The sequence below is a fragment of the Hemicordylus capensis genome, chromosome 4 (assembly GCF_027244095.1).
Source record: "Hemicordylus capensis ecotype Gifberg chromosome 4, rHemCap1.1.pri, whole genome shotgun sequence".
Taxonomy (NCBI): Eukaryota; Metazoa; Chordata; class Lepidosauria; order Squamata; family Cordylidae; genus Hemicordylus; species Hemicordylus capensis.
This window is the reverse complement of record NC_069660.1, coordinates 138,470,430-138,495,477: the sequence shown is the minus strand read 5'-3', so window position 1 is coordinate 138,495,477 and position 25,048 is coordinate 138,470,430. Positions and strand designations below refer to the sequence as shown.

The window sequence follows — 25,048 nt, the reverse complement described above, 5'->3', positions numbered from 1 at the left end:
GAGAGCTGCAGGAGACAGCTCTAGGAAGACAGCTTTTGGGGTGTAGCAGGAAACAGGAAGCAAGGTCAGGAAGGAGGCGGAGCTGGAAGTAGGCTTTAAGCCCTGTCAGCTCTGCACTGGGGTATTTAAAGACAAGGTAGCTGATAAGGAGGAGCTACTTCTGAGTATGGGAACCAGGAGTTCCCCAGGAGAGGGAACAGGCTGAATGCAGCAAGCCAGGAGGAGAACTCAGGTGACAAGCTAACCTCCTCCCCTGGCTGTTCCTGAGGCTGACCTTTTTCGGGTGCTCCAGTTATTCTGGAGTTCAAGGGCTAGGAGCCCCCCTGGGAGTCTGACAACTTGATTGGGAATCTTTTAAAATAAAGGAGGGAACTTGAGTTGTGTTGATTGATTTGTTTGGAAAAATGTGGTGGGGGAAAGAGAATATAAGGAGGTTGCCTTTAGCAGAGTTAAGTGCAGTGCAAGTTGTAGAGCTGGAGAGAGTTCAAGAGAAGGAGTTGCTGTCACAGTGTGAGAGGGAATCAGAACTGCTGCTGGGAGAGGCAAGAGATCACTGGGAGAGTTGTGACCCTCTGGAGGACCGAATCACTCATAAAGCAGCTGAAGAAACAGTATAGGACTGAACCCCCAGAACTGAGAAGGAAGAGCAGGCCCGGAGGCTGAGCAAGGGACAAGCCAGGCTTGCTGCAGAAGCTGACTAATGGTGATTGCAAGAGGACTCTTGGTAAGGAGGCCCAGTTAGGGGCCTAGAATTTGTGCAAGATAACTTGGGTGTGTTTTGCTCATATTTTATTTCTTCCTTGTGCTCATTGGTTGCTTTTTTGTACAAGAACTATTGTTTTGAATTGAACTGTTTTAAAGTAAAGTTTTCTAGTTTTGAAGTTAAAAAGGTGTAGCTGCTGTCTTATTTCCCTTCCCTGCCCACACTTAGAAGCCTTTCCACCCTATTTAACTTTGAATAAGACAGAGGAAGACTGTTTGAGTAGGCTTAGCCTGAGGGAAAAACCAAAGTCTACTTAGTGGCAGTGGCGGGGCTGATTGAGCCCAGGCTTTGACATGTGCTAACAGCACAGTGGGATCCGCGACCGCTTATTTTTTCATTGGTGTTGTTTCCACATTGTGTATGCAGTTGTCTTAATAGTGTACTGTTCACCATTCCAAAACAGAGACCTGATTTAATTGCACAACCTTCCTATTCCAAATAACAGACGTAAAATAGTATAATGCCAGTATGAATCACTTTTTCACAACTGGCTGAACTGCACTGTACAATGAATTACTACCATTTTCCTACAGATCCAGCAATTATTTAACAACCTGCTGCCTCTTTGCTTTGGGACATTTACGTACATATGCAAATAGGCAATTTTCACTTGAGGAATAGAAAATCATGGATATTTGCAGCTGGTGGTTCCTGCGGGTGGGGGGTGCTAGGCAGGGCAGGTGATGGGTGGAGCCACAGGTAGTGAGAGCTGGAGCTAGATGGAGCCAGGACCTGGCAGGTACTTTAGCAATAACTGGCAAAGTGTATATTTGTAGCTAATGAGTGGAATCAAAATACAAACATACACAGATACAAATCTCAATTGTTCATCAGCAGAGATATAGAGAAATATGGAAAACAGTTGCTTTATATATATTTTATTTTTTGTTCAATTTCTATACAGCTTTTCATTAAAATAATCTCAAAGTGATTTACAATATAATTCAAACAATGCATAATAAAATACAAAAAGTACAGATACTAAATATAAAAAATAAAAATATGTGTCTATTTAAATGTTTAAAAACCTATATAAAACAGGAACACCCAAAACACAAAGCTGCAGTAAAAACTATGCTCTCACATAAAAGCCTGAGTGGGGAGCCACATCTTTACTTATTTTCTAAAAACTGTGATGGAGGCTGAGGAGAGCATTCCAGCTGGGAGAGCATTCCAAAGCCTGGGGGCAATGACTGAGAAGGCCCTGTCCCACGTGCATGAGAGCAGAGCTCCCCTCATTGTCGGCACATGGAGCAGAGTCCCCTCTGATGTCCTTGTCAAGCAGGCAGAAACCCTTGGGAGGAGGAGGTTCCTCATTAGGGGCTTTAAAGGTCAAAACCAGTACCTTGGCAGCCAATGTAGCTCTTTGAAATGGATGTAATATGATCCCCACAAGCAGCTCTGAATAAAATCCTAGCTGTCACATTTTGCACTAGCTGCAGTTTCTGAATGTTCTTCAAGGGCAGCCCCACGTAGAGTGTGTTACAGTAATCCAGCCATGACGTGACTGAGGCATGGGTAACAGTGGCCAGATCTCCCTTCTTGAGGAAGGGATGCAGCTAATGCACTAGCCAAAGCTGTGCAAAAGCACTTCTGGCCACCACTTCCACTTCAGTGTCCAAAAGCAGAGCCGGGCCCATCAGTATTCCTAAGTTGCACACTTGCTCTTTCAAGGGAAGTGCAACAGGACTACAGTAGTAGAGTGTAGATTTTTATCCAACATGGCAGGATCAAAAGACAAGCACACATACAGAGGAAAAGAACTGTACAAGCCACAAGTAGATCACGGACCATCTACAAAAGGCTGCTTATGTGGAGAGTAAATGCATTTTAAAGTCACCAGGACAGCTCTGTCTGCCTGATTATTTCAAAAATAAATACTAATAATAATAAATAATGGTAACAAGAAAGAACTCTGAGCCAGACTGGTAGAGTGGTTAGTGTGATGGACTAGACTGGGGAAATCCAGGTTCAAATCCCATTCAGCCATGAAACTCACTGGGTGAATCTGGGACAGTCACTTATCTCTCAGCATAACCTTCTGCATAGGGCTGTTTGGAGGATAATTGTAACCATGTGCACCACTCTGGGCTTCTTGGAGGAAGCACAGACTATACATGTAAAATCAAATAAGTGTATATAAGCCACAGGTAAAGCAGAGACCAGCTACAAAAGTGGAGAACGAATGAATTCTGCAGTTACAAGGGCAGCTCTGCCTGCCTATTTCAAGAATGCACACATAAATAATAGAAAAAAACAGGTTTTTCAATTATGCTTGCTGCAGCAATGAACCATCTCTGTAACTTAGAGGATACCATGGGAAGCAAAGCTATATGGGGACCTCTCCCTACTCCATGCCTGCTGAACAGCTGGATGCGACTCTCTGCCCACCTTGGATGCTCACCATATAGGCTGGGTGTCCATCCTAGCAAGCAACATATGTCTTTCATAGGGATCACTTCCTTAATCCTTGCCCAATGAACCATAACCACCAGTGGACATATTAATTTTACAGATACTGGCCACAATCCAGAGGAAAAACCTGGTTAGCTCTCTGCATAGCAAATGGATTTTTAAAATTATTTTCCAAAAAGCAGTTTGTACTGAGAAATCCATGCATATGCCCTAAAAGAACCTTCTGGCTTCTTGTGCCAGTCTCTAATCTAATTAGTCCAGTCTTACAGTTTGCTGTTCCTTCCAATGTTTTATGGCATGTCATTTTGGGAATGGGTCATAATGCTTTGCATACAGATCAGATCAGAGAGCAAGGGAGAGAAAGCAGAGGTTGCATTCCTCCCCTTCAAACAAACACAAACAAAGAAGCCAGCAAAAGATCAGACTTACCAACAGACAGACAGACAGACAGACAGCCTGCCTGCAGTCTAACCAAAATGGTGATTGGATTGTTCTGAGTAGCTAAAAGAAAAAGACTTCCCCACTTTCTGGACACTCTGATTGGCTGCCTGAGGAGTGTGAACCACTTAGAGACTTTGGAGTCAGGCAGTATATAAATAAATGGATAAATAAAAATAAAATGAATCAGCCTAGTCCTTCTCTGACTGGTCCGCTTCATAAACATATATGCACAAACAAAAGTGAGCATGGTTATTGGCTCCTGTGTTATTAATATTAATATTTTAAAAGATATGGGCCTTTTCATTTGTTCTGTGCTATCATTGCCCACCATCAGAACTCTTAAAGCAGCTGCAGGCAAGAGAAGCAGGGAACAACAGAGGGACGCAGTAAGCATACAAAATGGAGGCAGAGACAACATGGCTGATTGAGAAATTTAAGGTGAGCACTACCCACTTTGACCAGAAATAAGATCCACCCCCGTTTGCAACATAAGCTTAAAAATGCAACTACTTGGAGATTCAAAAGAATAATGACCTGAGAGCCCTTTGCCCCTTGATGTCAGATACTTGGGAACTGGTGCTCAGTACAAAATACAACAACATCATATTCTTTTTTAAAATTGTGGGTCTTCAAAATAGCCCGAAACTGTAATTGAACATAAGAATATGAGAACAGCTCTGCTATATCAGGCACAGGGCCTATCATCCAGTTTCACACTGTGGCCCATCAGATGCCTCTGGGAAGCCCACAGGCAAGGGCTGAGGGCATCCTCTGTTGCTCCCCTTCAACTGGTATTTAGAGGCAACTTGCCTCTTAGGCTGGAAATAGCTTATAGCCCTCAGATTAGTTACCATTAAGCCTATTCACATGACTCCGTGTGTGAGCGGGTGTGTGGGGGAAAGCTGTTCCAAATGTACCTCCCGCCACAAGATGACTATCAGCAGTGCAGATCTCCAGAGGCCAGGACAATACGTCCTGGCCTATGGGAATCCAACAGTGCACTGTGTGACGAGCGCCAACGAGATGCATTTGGGGATTCCTCTCTGTCTCCTTGGAGAAACACGATCTCGGTACCCTTAACCTTGGCTAGAAGCTGGGTTTCAGAGAAGGGTTAGGCTGTGTAGGAGCAATCCTGGCACTCAACATGAGCAGCCTAGCCCAGGATAGGCTGCTTGTGAGAACAGCCTGACTGATAGACTTGTCCTCCATTAATTTATTTAAGCCCGTCTTAAAGCCATCCAGGCTGGTGACTATCTTGCTGGCCCTGCACATGGAACAGGTGGCATTTCTGAGAATGCTAACTTGGGGGTCCTGGACTTCAGTTTGTTAGCTAGCAGCCTAAATTTGGCTTCCAGGACCTCCCGACTGCATTTCTCAACATGGTTGGTGCTGATGTGCACTACAACAGCTGACTCCTCCCCAGCACTGCCTATCTAGACACCGTGTGACATCTGCGAGCTTCATACCAGGCAGGCAAGTCACTGTATGGTCTACATGTGGGTCACAGACCCATCTCTCTATACCCCTAATGATCAAATAGCCCACTACTAGGAACATCCCCCCCAGGAGTACCCCCTATGCAAAAGGGTATAGGCTCATCATTCATGGAAGAGGTCCCTTCTAAGGGAGCATTTCCCTCTTCCTCAGAATGATGTCCTCCTTCCCCGAGACCTTCATTCTCCCTGACAACAGAGGAACCATCACCCTGGGAGTGGGATGCCTCTATCCCTGAAAGTCTTATCCACCTACATCTTTGAGCATCTCTGGATCAGCCACCTTGGCTTCAAGGGAACGAACTTGTTCCATAAGAGCCAGGAGCTCTTTGCACTTAGCACACACTCACGACTTCTGCCCATCAAGCAGACAGTCATATATGCAACACCTGTGCAATACACTGGGAAGCGCCCCCTCCCCTAATGGCTTTCTATCTTCATGACTGGTTTTGTTGGTGTCTAATTTGGAGATCTTAGCTGAAGTCATCAGCTATTCAACAGCTTAAACTTTCTTTCCCAAGAATAAGAAAGAGGGTGTAGTACTGGAACAGGTAGCTTTTATGAGAATGCTACTTTGGGGGTCCTGGACTTCAATATGCTACCTTTGGGTACCTTTAGAAAGGAAGGAAATGTTTTAAATGAACACAACCACCAAATGCATGAATATACCCTTCATAATTGATGTATTACTCAAGTATTGTGTAATGTACTGTAGCCCAGTACAAACATTAGAGACATTTATAAACTCCCTGAGAAATTTAATTTGTCATACATAATCTCCTTTGGTCCCTCAGAAATTCTCAGATTTTTTTGCACTGGGAGGAAACCTGACATTCTCTTCCAATTTCTTTTTTTTACAAAATGTTCATGTTTACCCTAAAATAGGCGTAAAATAACCTTGAGATTTGTTTGTGACTGGATGTGGAAGAAGAACCTATACAACATATCCTGTGCTTAGGAGGTTGCAATAAATAAGATATTAAGAATATAATGAGCTAGCTTATATGCTACAATACAGTTGTGAAAAATGTGTTAACATTTAACATAGATGATAAGCTAAACACAGATTGCATTGGTCATAGATTACACTATTTCATAATCATTTTAAGGGTCAGGGGAAATTAAAACTATCAATTATAATTGTGGGAAGTTTTCTTTTCAGATTTTTCCATCTTGAAAATGTCTTTTTGGTATAAGACAGAATTCTTGTTTACACACACACATCGTGGAGCTTAAAGAAAGTATTTTCCTTGTGAAACATATGTATCTGTATGAAACATATTTTTCTCAATGGCAAAGTAATGATAAATCATTGTGCTTTTTTCAGTAAGGTTTTTCTGTCAGAAGAGGATGGAAGATCCGTGTATGAGGGCGCCTGACTTTAGTTTAATGCTATGTTTGCTGTTATTCACTGAACAATATAGTCTGTAAACACTATTTGATGAACTGTCTTCATGAATATTTTCCTTAGTCTTTTAACAATTGGCTTTAGGGTATATTTGGGCTTTCTAGGTCGCTTGCCTCTTCTGTTCAGTTAAGAACGTGATGCAGTAAGGCATTCACTAACATTTTTACAGCGTGTTTTCTCTAAAAGGAAAAAAAGTTAAGAGGATCAACAAAATATCTAATCGAATACAGTTTGAAAAAAGCCTTTTTTATTTTAACTATATGAAACCTTAAATATTATTTTCAAGCATAGAAGTTGCAAAATGAATGGTTATGCTTGGACAAAAAGCTTTGCTTACCCTTTACTAATTAACCCATGTTACTTTATCATTATAGTGTATCATTAGGTATCCTGGTTTGGCCAGTTTTATGCTCTTTTTAACTCTTTTTAGGAAAGATACCACAGGTCTTTCCAAGCTCCTGCACATTATCATTGCTTAGCGTATTTGGGGGAGAGAAGCATTCATTGATATGTAATAGAAAACTGTCATTGTCTTATTTTAAATAAAATGCACTCTCCAGCACATAATAATCTTCCAAGTAACAACCAATATATCATTTAGTTTACATTCTAGCAAACAAAAGCTTTTGAAAACTGTCTTAAACACACAGCCTATTCATGAACTAAAGTTGCCAATAAAACAGAGATGCTGCTCACCTTTTCATTTACCTCTTGAAATTCTATAACTTTTTGGAGAGCTTTGTATTTTACCCCAAACAACTGACAATTCACAATATCAGTTACAGAGCCACGAATACATGCTCTTCTCTTTCAGACAGCATTTTGTAGACTAGACATATTTAGTTAGTTCAAATTCTATCCTGCACCTTCCAATAGTGATTAACAGTTACAATGAAAAATACGATTAACCCCCAGAAAAAAGAATTAGATGTGAGTTCTTCTTAAATTGGTTGACGTTTGCTTATCCATTTACATGTATATTATTCCACCTTTCTGTCCCACAAAGTAAGATTCCCCATGGCATTTTGCAATACGCATTTAAAACATAATAAAATGACAGCTTTGAAAGAAAGAAAGAAAATTAAATAGCAGCAACAAAGAGGCCAGTCTGACAAAAGCAACTCAGGAAGTACATCAACTAGTTTGTTTTACCAAAGGTACTTAGTCACAAAATGATCTTAAACAGACTTTGAAATGCCAACAAAAAGGAGGCCAGACTAGCCTCCCACAATAAGCTGTTCTAGAACTCGGTGCCACAAATCAGAATGCTCTATAGCCCTGTTTGGTTGTTCAATAAAAAAGACACACTACATGAGTAGAGCATCCAAAGGGGGTCTGGAAGTCCTCCCTGCCCAGGGTGTCAATCATCCCATCATCTGTGCTGCTCACTGTTACAGCTGCGCTTGCTTGAAGAGGCAAATGCCACAGATATGATGGTGGGCATTTCCATGATCAGCAGCTGCAGGCTGTACTCATGGAGACTGTCATCTTATTGAATGCCTGGGCAGAGCTTGTGTTGTGATCTTACTGCGAAGGTGAACAGAAGACTAACAGAGAACTAGTATAGTGTTTGGCCTGGCCTTCCAGGGTTTTTAATAAGTTTTAATTGTTTTAATGCTGTAACCTGGTTTTCGGGGTTTTAATTGTTCTGATTGTTTAATTGTTTTTAATGATGTTTTAATTGTTAATTGATGTTTTACATTGTTTATATTTCTGTTTTAACTGTTATTGGTTTTAATGGTTTTGTTTTAATTGTAAACCGCCCTGAGCCATTTTGGAAGGGCAGTATAAAAATCGAATGAATGAATGAATGAATGAATGAATAGTGTAGTGGTTAGAATGTAGCAGTGGGGAGAATGCCCTTTCAGCCATAAAGTTCACTGGGTGACTCTGGCCAGTCGCATTATCTCTCAGCCTAGCCTACTTCACAGGATTGTTTTGAGGATAAGAGGGTGGGGGGCAGCGGATCTTGTATGCCATTCTGAGCTTCTTGGACAAAGTGTGACATAGAAATTTAATTAATAAAAATAATAATCGCTCACCACATAATGCAACATGGTGGGGGCTGGGGTTAGAAGCCCTAACCATGCTGCTGCATCAGTGTAACCACAGTTGGTGGAGTTGTACACCAGGAGCTGCATATCAGGGCAACTCTGCTCTGGTGTAACCTTGTGCAAATACCGTTGTGCACCAAGAAGTAGGGGTGTGCACGGAACCAGCTGGCCTGGTTCAGTTCAAGTCTGAACTGGAGCTGAACCAGACCTGGCCATTTCAGTCCGGCACCCCCTCGAACCCTTCTGGATTCATTTCAGTCTTGGGGGCGTTCACACACCTTTTACTCAACCTTCTCTGGCGGGCTCCTCCAAGGCAGGGGGGGGGGTTTCCACAGAAGTTTCCCCTCCTCCTGCCAGTCTTCCTTCTTTCAAAAACGGCCCCATTTGAGCATTCGTTGGTCCAATTGGGCCTTTCCTCTGACGTAGTGGCCATTTTGGAGTCTGCTGTGCCAGTCCATGCAGAGGCCCATTGCACAGGAGTGGCAGCCTCCAAAATGGCCACTGCGCTTGGGGAAAGGCCCGAATGGGATGAAGAATACCTGAATGGACCATTTTTGAGAGAAGGCAGGCTGGCAGGGGGAGGGGGAACCTCCATGGACACCCCACACACACTGCCTCAGAGAAGCACCCTGGAGTGGGTAAGTTTTAAAAAAACTTTAAAGAATTTTTTTTAGTAGAAGTTCTGCAAACCCACCCACTCCAAATGGGCTGGGGGAGGTCAGGTCCGGGGTCAAGCCAAACCGGGGGTGGTTTGGCTCAACCCCAAGCCTTCAAACCGAACCAGTTCGACCTTGAACCAGTTGGTTCCAAACCTGCTTGCACATCCCCGCCAAGAGGCCCATTGAAAATAATAGGTGTCCCATTCTACAACTGCGTTTGCGCAGTTATGCTGGAGAAGAGCTGTGCTCATGTGCAATTCTTATCAATAGTGTGTACACTGATGCAGAAGCACAGGTGGGACTTCTATTTTCTGTGTTGCCTTGCACTGTTCGTGAACAAGTGAGTCATGAAAAGAAAAGTTGGGCTTCTTTTGTTTAAAAAAAATAGGGATTTTCAGATACTGGCAGCACTGAAAGAATACTGATATGGTAGCAAGCATGACTTGTCCCCTTAGCTAAGCAGGGTCTGCCCTGGTTGCATTTGAATGGAAGACTCCATGTGAGCACTATGAGATCTTCCCCTTAGGGGGTGGAGCCTCTCTGAGAAGAGCAGAAGGTTCCAAATTCCCTCCCCGGCTTCTCCAAGATAGGGCTGAGAGAGATTCCTGCCTGCAACTTTGGAGAAGCCGCTGCCAGTCTGTGAAGACAGTACTGAGCTAGATAGACCAATGGTCTGACTCAGTATATGGCAGCTTCCTATGTTCCTATGTACTATGATTGAGTCAAGAAGGATTGATTCATATATGCCATCCACTTAATTTGTTCTGAGGTCAGTTCTGGGGTAAACTAAAATTTTAGTAGTGAGCAGGAGATGATTGAAAGAAAAAAACCAAATTGGCCACCTTTTCTCTCTCTCTCTCTCTCTCTCTCTCTCTCACACACACACACACACACACACACACCCTTCTTCTCCTTCCAACAGTTGCTCCAAATGCTTGGCAGCAATCTCTGGGGCACTAAAATGTAAGGTTGCATTTGCTATTGCTGGTGCCAGAGTACTACTGTTTTCCAGTACTGTTCATTTTGCTCTCCTTATTTGGGCAGCCCTGTTACAGTCTCACTTGATTCAAACTGGCAGCTCAAAATAGAATGTCCCCATTATGCCCTTCATTGTCAACAGCTCATCCATATATCCTGCAGGTTTTGAATGCATCACCCCACTCTAATTTTTAACCTCATCATGTTGATAACGTTTACCAGGGAGATGAAAATGGAGAGTTTAGTCTTCAAGGCATAGGCATGGGTGTCTGTGGGTGGGGGAGGCAAGGAGGAAATTCACCCACCTACCCACCCGGATTTATGGCCAGGTTAATTCTAAATAAATGTTTTTTAGGTATATATATTTTAAGTCACCTTAAGTGGCACAGCGGGGAAATGCTTGACTAACAAGCAGAGGGTTGCTGGTTTGAATCCCTGCTGGTAGTATATTGGGCAGCAGTGATAAAGGAAGATGCTGAAAGGCATCATCTCATACTGCACAGGAGGAGACAATGGTAAGCCACTCCTGTATTCTGCCAAAGAAACCCACAGGGTTCTGTGGTTGCCAGGAGTCAACACCGACTCGAAAGTACAACTTTACCTTAAGTATATATTTTAACCTATACCTAAGATATATACATTTATAATTAATCCCCCACAAAAAAAGATTCCTGTGTATAGGCATGAGTTCAATAGATATTAATTATAGGACCATGTGCTATGATGACCATCTTGGAAGTTCTCAGGCCAACAATGGGTAACAGTGATCCTTAATATCTGAATTTGTACACCAGTTAGAAATTCCGTAAAATAGTTTGCCTGTCAATCAACATCTGTAAGGATTGTTCACATGCTCTCTCTAACTGGCCTGAACAGTTTATGACCGCCAAGCTGATCCCAACCATCAGCCATGTATTGTAGCCTGTCAAGTGTGCTCTCTCTCTCTCTCCCCTCCCTCCCTCTATCCTAGATAGGCAGAAAAAATGGTTTCTTAAACCCTGTCACATATGGCTGAAGGGCTGCATACAATTTGCTGGGTCACAATGTAATGTAATGTTGTTTTAGTTGGGGCATCAAACATAAGTATGAACAAAGACTATTTCACAATTGTTGCAAAGACAGAATTCTGATTTATTGCACCTTGAATAAGAATTTAAAGCAAAAGTTGAACACCTATAAATAAACTTTAACAGGATGAGGTTATTTTTCTGTTTGGTATATTGCAAATTATGATATTCTTCAAAACAAGTGGCAACATCAAGGAAACTGCCATTGTGAGAATCAACTTTGATTCTTTCTGCCGTTGTAGGATGGTGGTCATTGAGAAAAAGTAGGTCAGTGAAATAATTGCAGTTCTGAAAATAATACAGATTGACAGTTGTTGAGCTTAATCTGCTGAATGGCCACGGGGGTGTAGCAACAAAGCTCATATGTTCACATATATGACAGCCTATTGCTATGGACATAGATAAATCCCTATGAAAGTGAATATATAACTGATTAGTAGAAGTGAGGGGTTTTAAAACAAAAAAGGCAATACAGTGCAGAGGATGAAAGCATACAAATTAAGCTTGTTTAATTGTTTCACTTGTGTTCAGCTGTATTCCTTAATTTTGCTTTCTTTGGTCAAATTTCTACGTGAATCAATTTATTCAGCATTAACACAATGTTGGCCATTGTGATGCCTAATTAAGGAAGGCTTCTATCATGGGATATTTAATGAAGAAGAGAAATGTAAATATAAATATGAAAAGGTAGATCAATAGCTGAAGAGGAAAGGAGAGTAAGCTGCATACTCCAGGCTAGACATTTTCTCATGTCTTTTTTAAAAAAAAACAACAAATGGCTATTTTATATTTCTTCACCTTTAAATTTTCTGAATGTTTAGTTTAATTGAATGAGTGCAAAAATATATTTTGTATTTTAAAGAAGAACATACTTAAGCGGACTTCTGAGATTGTGTACCAAACTAGATCTTAATGAGAGAAATATAGCATTTCTGTGTTTCCCACTTTAATGCTAATGTGGGAGGCGTTTGCAGGTCAGTTCTGGTAGTTTCATCCAAGCCAGGTTCAGACAGTGCAAGTGAGTCCAGATGTGTGGAGAAAGTGCCTTGGGAGCCATTTGTACATTATAATTGCCAGGGACATTGGATATTCAGTATCGTTCCTTTCTCTCACAAATTCTGTCCCCATTCCCTGGTGCCTTTTGGTCCATAGTATTTGAGATGCAATTCTGTAAACAATTAAGTAATTGTGCCTTGTAAAATTTATTTCCCACCTTTTAGATCCAATAATGGGATGTAAAGATCCCCTTGTCTGGTACATGAATAGGGGCACAAAATAACCTTTTTAACTTCTTTATCTTTTACAAATAATATCACAGTCTATTTTTAAGGTTGTGCATTTAATAATAAAGTTCACTTTTTAAATTTCTTTGGAAAAGAATATCTATAGTGGTGCATGGAGGCCTGAATGGAATGAATGACACATGCCATTTGTTTTGTTTGGAACTCCACTTATTTTCATTAAGGGCAAGCTTACCTTGTAGTGTGACAACTGAAGTGGATGTTTTTCTTCTTTTCCTTATACTTTAAATGGCCCACAGTGGCTGTGTGCTTTCCCCAGGAGCCTCAATTTTTTCCTACAATGCTTCAGTCATAGCATTGTCCAAGAGCATCATGAAGAAAAAGTTCCAGTTGCCACCACACACAAAAAAGCGGGGGTGGGGGAGGTGGCTTCTAGTAGTGGCCACTGGCCACCATTCTCCCCCTCCATGCTCAGGTCAATACTGTGCCTGAGGCACTATGGGAAAGAATAATGACTGCTAGAAAGGAGCTCTGCTGTTGCTACAGCCTGTTTAAAGTACAGTATAGAAAACATTTCTTTTTTAAAAAAATGCCACCATAGCTGTATTATAAGATAAGCCACCCCCAATGAAATGACTGGGAGTTACAGAAATGAATGAAGTAACAACAAATGAGTAATGAAATGAATGAGATTTTAATGAAACAAATGAAGGGTTTAATATCAAAAGCACATGGAGTAAGAAACTGCAAACCAAACGTCTTACACAACCGAACATCTTACTAAAAATAGTGTGGTAATACGCATGTAATACGCATAAGAATGTAGAAATGAGAGCACCAGCCATTAACATTCTTAGTTACAGCACTGATCCTAAGTTTGTGCAGGATGGCAACCTTGGGCATTAATAATAGCATCTGATATTATTTTTAAAACTCATCAGAAGATTAGAAATGTAAATACAGATGCTTCTGGGTTGCTGTTGTTTTTAATTTGTTAAAACCATGAGTTAAAATCTTTGTTCCTGATCATTGATTGATTTTAAGTGTTTTGCGATATTTGTGAACTGCCCTGAGCTATTCTGTAAGGGCGGTCTATAAATTGAACAAACAAATAAATAAAATAATAAAATGCATGAGCTAAAAACTTATTTGGTACACACATACATATTCTAAATACTCCTTCAGCTCTTCTGCATCCAGTTATGCATTGGGAAAGTCATATTGTTGAGCTAATACTTTTCAAAAAAGAATATTCACCACTTTATTTTGATTGTCCAAAGACGCTCTTGATTTTTGGGTGAAAATAGTGGTGCATTTTCCATGATTGCCAAATCCCCACGTTTCTTTAACCACTGTTGTACTACATTGTCAGTGTCATCACCATTTAGTTACATTATATTCTGCCATTGTAGGATAAAATGTACCTGGATAAGCAATGATACAACAAAGCAATTTCTAGGAAATGCTTTAATGTTCTGTGTATTCACAAAGCATTGGACATGAGCTGTGGAGTGAGAAACTTGATTGAGTCTCAAAGTGCCTGTTCCCATGTTTTGGGATCCAGTACAAAATTTCTCGCATTACAAGGGAAGTGCTAAAGCAAAGGAAGAGTTTAAGCCTATTAGTGAGCATACTCTTTCCTGGCTCATTTACATAATGTAAAGATTTGGAGAAGGAGTCTGTGGCTTTCAGCCAGATCCTGATAAATAAATAGAAAAGTGCATAGATGCTCTGCATAGCTGCATCTTATTTTATAAGAAAACAAACTGCTTTCCTGAATGCAATGGTTTTTAAAAAAATTATATATATACATAAGCTTATTTGAAGTTCAAAAAGCCACATTATTATTTGTTTTTCTTTAACCATTCCATTTTTAGATAGCAAAAAGCAGCAATGGGTGTCGGAAAACATTTCCTCATGAATAATGCATTGCCCCCATGCTCCCCCCACCCTTTCCCTTTTTACTTGGCTACAATCCCTTTATGTCATCTGAATCCTTGAAATACAGAAGATCTATGTGTGGGATGCTGAGATATGGATTTTTTTTACTCTGTCTACACCGTTGTACACGTACCTTCTTGCAACTTGTACATGTGTTTGTTGCCTAGATTAGGTACAGTTCTGATCACAAGTGAGTGATATATTTTCTTATAAGCAAGCAATATTTTGAGCATCAGATTTCAGAACATGTTTCCCCAGCAGAGATATCAGGAAATAGAGAGAGGGTGAGGAGAGAATGTAATGAGAAACTGAAGGATGGAGGTGGTGTACGATATCACCCACATGTTTCATTTGTACATACCCTGACACCTCCTTTGTTGGCTTCATTGTTCTTACAGAACTATACAAGCGATCAGCATATTAAGTGCTCCTTGATTAAAGTTTCTAGACTTATCTGGACTATGGAAATGGTCTGTGTTGAGAAGCATATTATGCTAACATATCAACACAGATATTTGAAATGCCAAGTGAACTGAATATTAGGCACTATTCCGCTAAAGTCAAGCTTCTGTGTTCCAGTGGATTGCAACGGGAGAGTCAAGCAAGCATCTATCTGTCTAAATCTCACTCACTGAAATAAACAGGGCTTAAATAAAAGTGTTGATAAGTGGCTATAACTGGCCCTCCCTTTCAAACATATTTCTATGACTCAAACCTAGACAGTTTAGAAGGGTCTCAGTTTTGTTTCATTTTTAATTGGTGAAGCCTGAAATAATATTGTTTTTATCTTAAGCTGTCAACATAATTTTCGGCTCTTGGTTTTCAGTAAATGGGTTGTTCTAATTAGTCTTGCCATCCCACTCCTCTTTCAGCCTTCATGGTTTAATTAAGATATATAACACATGTATATAACATTTAAGGGCAATTTTAAAATGTATGCTTTCTCAGAATACAACATAGCTGTAATACTTGTAATATCTCATTCAAGGCTTTTGGTATGCTATTCTATTTAAACCCATTTCAGTGCTGCCCTCAGAATATATCTTCCTTATTCATTATACATGTATGTTGTCAGTTTCACTTTGCTGTAATCCTTTGCACAGTTCCTTATGAGGAAACACCACTGAGTTCAATGGGATTTACTTATAAGTAGACATGCAAATGATTAGAAACGGCACCATAAGAAAAATATTGAATCTCATTATCCAGACACACACAACAACACAACCCTTTTGTCAAGTAGGTCTCCCTGTCTCTTTTCTGTTCTTTATCACATGCATTTCTACAAAACTCTCCCATATCTCAGTAAATATTTCCTCTTCCATTCTCAGACTTCTGTAAGCTTCATTTTAGTTGCAAAGCCTCTTCAGTATGGCTTTGTTTGACTAATGGGGATAATTTAGCTATGTGAGACAAATACCACAAAATGGAGTCTTTTTCTGATTCTGTGAAGAATACTAAATGTAATGGGAGAAAAAGATTCCTTTTTCATTCTCCAAAGAATATTTATTTCACTTATGAATAGTGGGACTGCCTTCCTACAAGACACTGTTCCTCCCACCCCCGCCCCCCAGCCTTTTGTCTTTATCTAATTCCATCATCTCAGATGCCAAAGGTTCCTTTTCACAGTTGTTTGCATTTGCTTGTCATGCGTGACCCTTGGTATTTTGCCTTTGCCTTTCAGTGCTCCTGGACAGGCTGAAGATTTTTTTTAAAGTGTGTGTGTGTGTTATGGTGGTGGGGAGGCTACTTCTTTATAAAATTTAGTTCATGTTCAGCCACTGTTTCACTTTAGAAGGTCAAAAACGGTGACAGCTAGTCTTAGGTGTAGACTTATTTCATCCTTGGCAGATGAAAAATAATACTTAGATGACACACAGCTTGTACTTTTAAAGCCCTTAGCAAATAATTACAGAGGTCATTCACACAATCAAAAACAATGTTCTACCTGGTTTTGGGAGCTGTGTATGCTCCCAGGTTTCAGTTGTCTGGAAGTAAGGCAGGAGGAAAACTTGAGTAGAAGTGATTATGTGGAAGCAAGGTAGGGGGAAAAGCTCAGTAGCTTATTCAGGTATAGATCTGTATGCAGGTACAGCAACAGACTTCCTATCTGCATCAGGCATCTGAGGAACTGGTCCCCAGGTTTACTTCTAAAATGGTTCAGTCATTCACACGAAAACATCTATGTGTGTACAGACATTGGCATTCAGGTACAACATAATGAGCCTTTTCTCCCCATTGCGTGAGCGGGCTTCCTGGAGGGTGGTGAGGAAGGCTGCAGAAGCTTGCCTGCTGCTGGGTCTGGATGTGCGGATTGCTGCTTCCCCAAGCAGCACGGAGGAGCGGGGGTCGGGATACATTGTCCCAGCCCCTGGAAATCCCACAATGCACCATGCAAGTGTGTGGTGCATTGTGGGGATCCCCCCAGTGACAGGTGGGTGGTGAAAGCACCCAACACTGACACATGGTCAAATAAATGGTGTTGTGGGAGTCCTCACTCCCTTAACCTTGTTTAAGGGCCCAGCTTCTTAGCCAGGTTTGCCACCGAGGCATTGCCAGGAGCCACTCAGTTCTCAGAGGTTCCCACAGGCAGCCAAGCCTGGGCTTAGCTGCCCTAGACCAATCTTGGCTGCTTGTGAGAACAGACTCATCTGAATGGGTCTTTTGACACTTCTGCATAGTATGCAAAGAGGTCCCTGAGGGCATGCAAATGACTTATGTTGCATGCTCAAGGTGGTTGCTGACTTCCCCTTTCCTATGGCAGCTCTTTACTGTTCTATAGAATCCTCTGACTGTTGAGTACAGATCTTTGGAGAATGTTGGGAGTGGGGGCAGCTGCCAGAATGGGGAGGCAGAAAAAGCCCCTTCATGATGCACCTTTTTGATTCCAGCCATAATTCTGAATGTGCTGATATTCAATATTGACAGGAATGTTGGCAGTTAGCTGCAGCATGTAGCTAAGCAATTAAACACTGAGAACTACCTATTAAAAATTCAAAGAAAACTAACGTTTTAGATACTAAATACTTCAGTGAGAGGTTTCATTATAATGAGAAGCTTTCAAACTCTGGTGGTGATTTTCTAATTATAATTGGTCACAGTACGGGTTAGGTTTTATCCAAATTGTCAAGTGCTGAGCTTGAAAAGATAAAAAGTTGCAATTGTGAATACGTAAATAGGATTTCAGTGGGATCTCGGCACCCACAGCTGGGCAAGATCACAGCCAGAGACACTGAGAGGCTGAGATGGGATATGATAGAGTTGGGGAAAGGCTAAAGTTGCTTCCATAATGTAGCTCTTTAGTGCTGCTGAGGCATTGCTTTTCCATAAATAGTTGGAGAAGGAATCAAGATTCAGGTTCCACGTAGCACTTATCACAGTGCTGTATTATCCAGCAGTGCCCTTCCCCATGGATAAAATCCTTGACTAATGTTTACTCATAAAGAAGTCTCATTCAGCAAAGGTCTTTTCCAATGCTAATTGAAATTTTCCTGTTTGCAGGTCCTGCCCATTTTATTGCTTCCTGTTGATTGCAACATTGCACTCTTTTCCTGCAAAAGAAATGAAAAGAAGGTGGGGGCGGGGGAATGCAAGAAATGAACCCTTCCACTCTAGGGGAACAGAAGCATATTGGGGCAATTATGAGCGGCTAGCAGCAAATAAGATTATTATCATTATTAATCCTCCATCTACAACCAACAGGAAGCAATAAAATGAGCAGGGCATGCAAACAGGAAACTGACAATTAATGGCACGGGGCAATTAATGTCTCCTGTGACAATTAAAGGCACAGGAGCCCCCAAAAGGTTTGGTTGTGTTTTGCCTGCTGTAACTGAACAGACTAGTGCTGCAGTAGTATTTTGTTGCCCCCAAATAGTCACAAATCTGGTCTGAAAAAGTATGGGAGGACTACACACTAGATTGCAATGTTCTGATGACGATATTGCCTGGATTATTTATAAAAAGTGAGTGAACGGACGATGCCAGTTCCACAGAAAGAGCTGATGTGGAACCAACCTGAGCTATAGCCCTATTTAAACAACATATTCAGGATAAATGAGTAACCAGTCCTGTCTGAACATGTGCACATTCATTTGGGGTCTACCTGCACAGGACTTCCTCCATACGACTGGCAATTTCAAATTAGTTATTCACTCATTTTCTATTGCTGCCAAATACAAGGAAGAAGTGACCCATTAGCTGGAACATTGTTATACAGTAATCTACAAGACGTCTTCTTTATCCAGTCAAGCTTATACCACCTGGCACTCATTTCCTAGTCTCCCCGGGCAGTACAGTGCAGCATACACTCTGATCCTATCTAGCTGCTCTGCTGGGGCTTGGTAGCCGTGTGTCAGTGGCAGAAGTGAGCAGGTGATGGGTGGTTGGGACAGATACCCCCAAACTTGTTCCCTCCAAAATTGGTTGCCCAGCACAGCTTGCTTCAGATGGCTGCATGGCAGGGCAAACCTGCTGCTCATTTTATTCTGATCCTGTGGATTTGTTTTTTATTTCATTTCATTTGTTGCATTTTATATGCTACCCATTTTGAGTGTTCTATGAATGAACATGATAGATAGGAATAAATAAATTACACCGATATTCCTTCAGTCTAGTATTAAAACAGCATGGGCGTATCTCTTAATAGTAATGCATGTGATATAATAAATGTTAGGCAATTCTCTGGCTTTATACATCATAGAATTAATTGCTGTTACTACTAATTTGTGGTCAAGTGTGGTCAACGTACTGACCAAAAAAAAAAAAAAGTTCCCTTAAAACTGGCCTTCTTCTCCACTTACTGATGTATAAGGAAAATCTTTCTATTAGTGAATACTTCTTTTTTTAATTCTGCAACATTAGATCACTATGCTGTCAGAAGAACAGTTAAAATAAAGGAGGAAAGACAGATGAGTTGTTGTTCCTACTCACTCCTAACTGTGGGAAATGATCAATACTACAGACAAGTAGAACATCTAGCATGAGAAACCCTGTGAAAGTAAGCAAGCAAGATGCCAGGGCAGATGACCTTGCTCCTAATGGAATGAACTGGTTCACCATTCCTCTAGAGTTTTATAACACAGGGGAATGAAACTAATAATCCTTGATGAAGTGCTTGGGGACAGTTGTGGCTTCCTGCAGGGGTGAAAGGGCTAAATTCCTTTGCACTCCTTCCTTTCACCATTAAGATAAATTTGTAAACCTGTCCAAAGCTAGCATGAAGAATGTTCAGCCCTTCCCTGTTCACCCATGCATAGCTGTAATTAATTGATTCCAATATCCAGGCACTTGGGTTAGAGGGACTAGTTGGATGCCACAGGGTGGAACTGATAATGTTGTTAGCAATTGTAAACAGGACAGCACGTGGCCTGTACTAGTTGTAATCACTATTACTATGCTCTGTCTGAAGCAGGGTGGTTTGTTTTGTTGTTGGGGTTTTTGTTGTTTGTTTGTTCTGCAGGGCAATAACTAGGAAAATTTGCCTAGAGATTGCCAATTTGGGCAGTAAAAAATGTAACAAATAAATAAATGAAATTCACTATTGATTTTATAAAGGCTTCCAGGAGATCACTTTGACTTTATTGAAGAAAAGAGCCAACACCATTTGATTCAACTTTGTTTGGGCCTGTGAGAGTACTTCCTAAGTATATTTGGATCATTTAACCACCCCTGCTCCCTTTCCCAGTCATTTGCTTGATACTGCTGCCTCAATTTATTGCCTTGTCATTGCTAGCATTTCCAAGGAAGTAACCACTTCCATCTTCTGCCACCACTATTACTCTTGGCCATGCTAATGCTAGCCTAGGCCTGCTCAACTTAGGCCCCCCCCCAGCTGTTTTTGGACTACAGCTCCCATAATCCCCAGCCACAGTGGCCAATACCCAGGGATTATGGGAGTTGTAGGCCAACATCTACAGGAGGGCTGAAGTTGAGCAACCCTGTGCAAGCCACTACCATAACATTTTATATATAGTGTGCACATTTGAATGGCCTCCAGTTACTGTCTGTGTGTTTTGGGCTCAGGTGAGAGTACATAAACTCCCCAGTATACTCTGTGTTCTGTATATTCCCCAATATGCAAACTGTACCAAATACCCAATATGTAAAATATTCTGTGTACTCCCCAATATGCAAACAATACAAAATATTTGTTTCCCCAGATAAAGTCTTTGTTTTTCTATTTATACTCCACTCTTCCTCTAGGGAGTCCAGAGTAAGAGCCATCAACAAGAGCCAGTTCACCCTTTACCCAAGCATATAAATTTTCCATGTGGTGGGACATAGGATGCTTGTATAAAATATCCATGCTTGTATAGAATATACAAGAGATGTACATATCAGGCGATATAAAAACATGATAAAAAGGAAATATACTAGAGATGTAATATCCTAGAAATATACTATATTTCTAGTATAAGGAATATACTAGAGATGTACATATCAGGCAGTATAAAAATATGACTGATAAATAAATAAATAAATAAATAAATAAATAAATATCACAAGTGGATTGAAGACTACAGATGTACATCCACGAGCAATTAATCTCCTAGAAAGTTAGGGGGAGGAGTGAACAGATGAAGCATATGCATGTCCATAACCACATGTGACGTTTTACACATTGTCCGCATTTGCACGGAACACGAAACCGGAGTCAAAGGGGCCAGAACAGGAGCGGAGCCACCATTGAGCAAACAGGTTCAAAGAACTCAGGCTGCCACCCCTCAGGGGCCATGCGTCTGACATCAGACACAGGGGCATTATTTCACTTGCAAACGGGGCCGTGCAGTCCCATTTACAAGCAAAATCAGGCCAGCGCCGCATTCACAGCATGGCCGGAGCAGCTCTCCCTGACTTTTAAAGGCAGGGAGAGTCGCTCCTGGCCATGCTGCGAATGCACTGCCCGGATTTTGCTCATAAATGGTGCTGCGTGGCCCCATTTGCGAGTGAAACCAGGGCCACATTTGCAGTGTGGCCAAGAGTGACTCTCCCTGCCTTTAAATGAGCTGCCTTTAAAAGCGCTGGCCAGACTTTGCTCGCAAATGGGGTCACACAGCCCCATTTGTGAGCTAAGCTACACCCCCTGAGTCTAACATCAGACGCAGGGGGCATGGCTTAACCACATGCCCTGAGTCTGACATCAGACACATCTGATGCAGGGAGTCGGGCTAGGGCCACGGTAGCGGGCTTAACCCGGGCCACTGCTGGTCTCCCTCCATGCCTGGGCCAGAAGTTGCTAAACCGTTACATCCAAATGCATGCAACTCCAGTCCCATTTGGAAAGCAACCTGAGGTTGTGCTCCACAAACTGCAATCTGAACCCTCAGCTTGTAGTGAGTTTCGATGCTCATATACGAGGTTTGAGTTTGGGAGCATTATGAGTGAATGCAGAACTGGAGGCTGCATTCACTCTTACTGGAGTTGGAGGAAGCTTCTCCCTCTTTCCAGCCATGATTGGCTGTGCAGGCTGTCCTTCAAGCAAGAAGGAAGTCTGCACAGCCAATTCCCTCTCCTCTCTGTGTTCCTCTTGACTGCAGAGAGCCTGCTCTCTGTTTCGTCTGAATGTGGACAGGAGAGTGGCAGCGGGGGCTGAGGGGTGGAGCCATGGGTCTATTGGACCCTCGGTTCCTTGTTATGTGCGAATATGGCCATTTATTTATTTAACATATTTTTATACTGCCCAAAATGCAAGTTCTCTGGGCGGCTTACAAGACAATAAAAACAACCAAGAAAAAGATTAACATATTTCAACAATTAAAATTTAAAAAATTAAAACTATTAAACACAATAAAAAACACAATTAAAACAATATCTAATTAAAAGCTTGGGTGAACATATGCATCTTGACTGCCCTTCTAAAAGTTGTAAGAGATGGGGAGGCTTTTATTTCAGCAGGAAGTGTGTTCCAAAGCCTCAGGGCAGCAATGGAGAAGGCCCATCCCTGAGTAGCCACCAGACGACCAAGACGATCAGGGGCCTAGAGCACCTTTCTTATGAGGCAAGACTACAACACCCGGGGCTTTTTAGTTTAGAAGAAAGATGACTGTGGGGAGTCATGATAGAGGTCTATAAAATCATGCATGCTGTGCAGAAAGTGGATAGAGAGAAATTCTTCTCCCTCTCCCATAACACTAGAATCAGGGGTCATCCCATGAAATTGATTGCCGGGAAATCTAGGACCAACGAACAGAAGTATTTTTTCATACAACGCATAATCCACTTGTGGAATTCTCTGCCACAAGATGTGGTGACAGCCAACAACCTGGATGGCTTTAAAAAGGGTCTGGATAACTTCATGGAGGAAAGGTCTGTCATCGGCTACAAGTCGGAGGGCTGTGGGCCACCTTCAGCCTCAAAGGCAGGATGCCTCTGAGTACCAGTTGCAGGGGAGTAACAGCAGCAGAGAGGGCATGCCCTCAACTCCTGCCTGTGGCTTCCAGCGGCATCTGGTGGGCCACTGTGTGAAACAGGATGCTGGAGTAGATGGACCTTGGGCCTGATCCAGCAGGGCTGTTCTTATGACGAGCCGGTGGCAACTGCAGATGAACCTTTCTAGATTATCTCAATGGGCGGTGCGGTTCATAGCAAAGAAGACATTCTCTTAAATACCCAGGACCCAAGCTGTTTAGGGCTTTATAGGTTATAACCAAAACCTTGTACTCTGCCCGGAAACTTATTGGCAGCCAGTGTAGCTCTTTTAAGATAGGAGTGATATAGTCTCTCCAAGATGACCCAGAGACCAACCATGATGCTGTATTCTGGACTAACTGCAGTTTCCAGACTACATAAAAAGGCAGCTCCACATAGAGCACATTGCAGTAGTCAAGTCTGGAGGTGACCAGCAGATGTACTACTGTTCTGAAGCCATTTATCTCAAGAAATGGATGCAGCTGGTGTATCAGCTGAAGCTGATAAAAGGCACCTCTGGCCACTCCCTCAACCTGGGACACTAGGGAGAGTTGTGTGTCCAGAAGCACCTCCAGATGATCAAAATTATCTCCTGAGTTCCGACCCCGCACAATAAGTACCTCCATCTTATCTGGATTCAGTCTCAGCTTGTTACCTCTCATCCAGCCCATCACTGCCTCCACTTAGGATGGTTATGCCTTCTCCCGATGATGCTGACATGGAGAAGTTGATTTGGTACTGATAGCACACTGCACCAAATCTCCTGATGATCTCTCCCAGCGATTTCATGTAGATGTTGATGAGACAATATGGAGCCCTGAGGGACACCATACTGAAGTTCAGTTTTTGAAGAACAACAGTCCCTGAGAGACACCATCTGGAATCTGCCCAAGAGGTAAGAGCAGAGCCACTGCAAAGCAGTGCCACTGCCTCCCACCCCCAACCCCCTCAGACGCTCCAGAAGGATACTATGGTTGATAGTATCGAAAGCTGCTGAGAGGTCCAAAAGGACCAACAGAGTCACACCTCCCCTTTCAATTCCCAATTGGAGCTCATCCATCAGGCCGACCAAGGCAGTCTTTACCCCATAGCCCACCCGAAAGCCAGTCTGAAAAGGGTCTAGATAATCAGTTTCATCCAAGACTGCCTGGAGTTGGTGGGCCACCACCCTATCAATTACCTTTCCCAGCCACAGAAGGTTGGAGACAGGCCTATAGTTGCTCAACTCAGGAATCCAGGGCAGGCTTCTTCAGAAGTGGTCTAATAATTGCCTCCTTAAGACAAGGAGGCATCCTGCCCTCCCTCAGAGAAGCATTTATGATCTCTAGCAGGTCTTCTACAACAACCTCCTTGCCAGATAGTATTAGCCACGTCGGGCAAGGGTCAAGAGAACAGGTGGTAGGCTGCATTGCTCCAAGCAGCTTGTACACATCCTCACGAGTCACAAACTGAAATTGATCCAGCCTAACCACATAAGTGGAGTCGCTGGACACCCCCGATTCAGACACTACAGTAATTAGCATGTTGGGTAAGCAGGGAGTGCTAGACCAAGGCGTCTTTGAATCCCTCATCAAGTGGTATTGCTTAACAGTGTTCCCTCTGTCAGGGATTCCCAGATGTTGTGGACTACAACTCCCACAATCCCCAGCTACAATGGCTTCTGCTTGGGGATTCTGGGAGTTGTAGTCCACAACATCTGGAAATCCCAGTTAGAGGGAACACTGGTGCTTATGGTGTTGTGTGAATTGGTCCTGTGAGTGAAGATTAGGGGTATGAACATATTGCATGTTTTAAACACTAGTTGCAGTGTGACATGTTGCTATAGATCTAGCAAAGCACAACAGCTGATTGGAGGGCAATGACCCATCTTTTCATCCAGAGGGACTTGCTTGGTGGAACCCTTCTCTGTCATCTCTTGAGTACTCTGTCATGCTAAAGCAAAAGTTAATGGTTCTTTCTGTGATAAGAGAGCATTCACTGTGATCAAAGAGCTACTACAGTGAAAACATAAACTGGTCCTAGCAGCCTGAACTTCTATTCTTCAATTCAGGCAGCATTTCACCCATGCTTTAACAATAAATTGTGGGAGTGAAAAAAACAAAATCCTACAGTCTCTGTTATTTAATTCGCCTCTATTTTGGCAAAGAAAGTGACATAACTTCCTGTTTCTAAAGAAAAT

At 42.0% G+C, this 25,048-nt stretch overlaps 1 long non-coding RNA gene across 1 annotated transcript; it reads left to right on the top strand.

Annotated features, from left to right (window-relative positions):
• On the top strand, positions 1-20,578 carry LOC128325033 (uncharacterized). The gene is made up of 3 exons (XR_008307231.1): positions 1-724; positions 3,954-4,057; positions 19,324-20,578. It is a non-coding gene; the product is annotated as an uncharacterized LOC128325033 (long non-coding RNA).
• Positions 20,579-25,048: the final 4,470 nt, after the last annotated feature.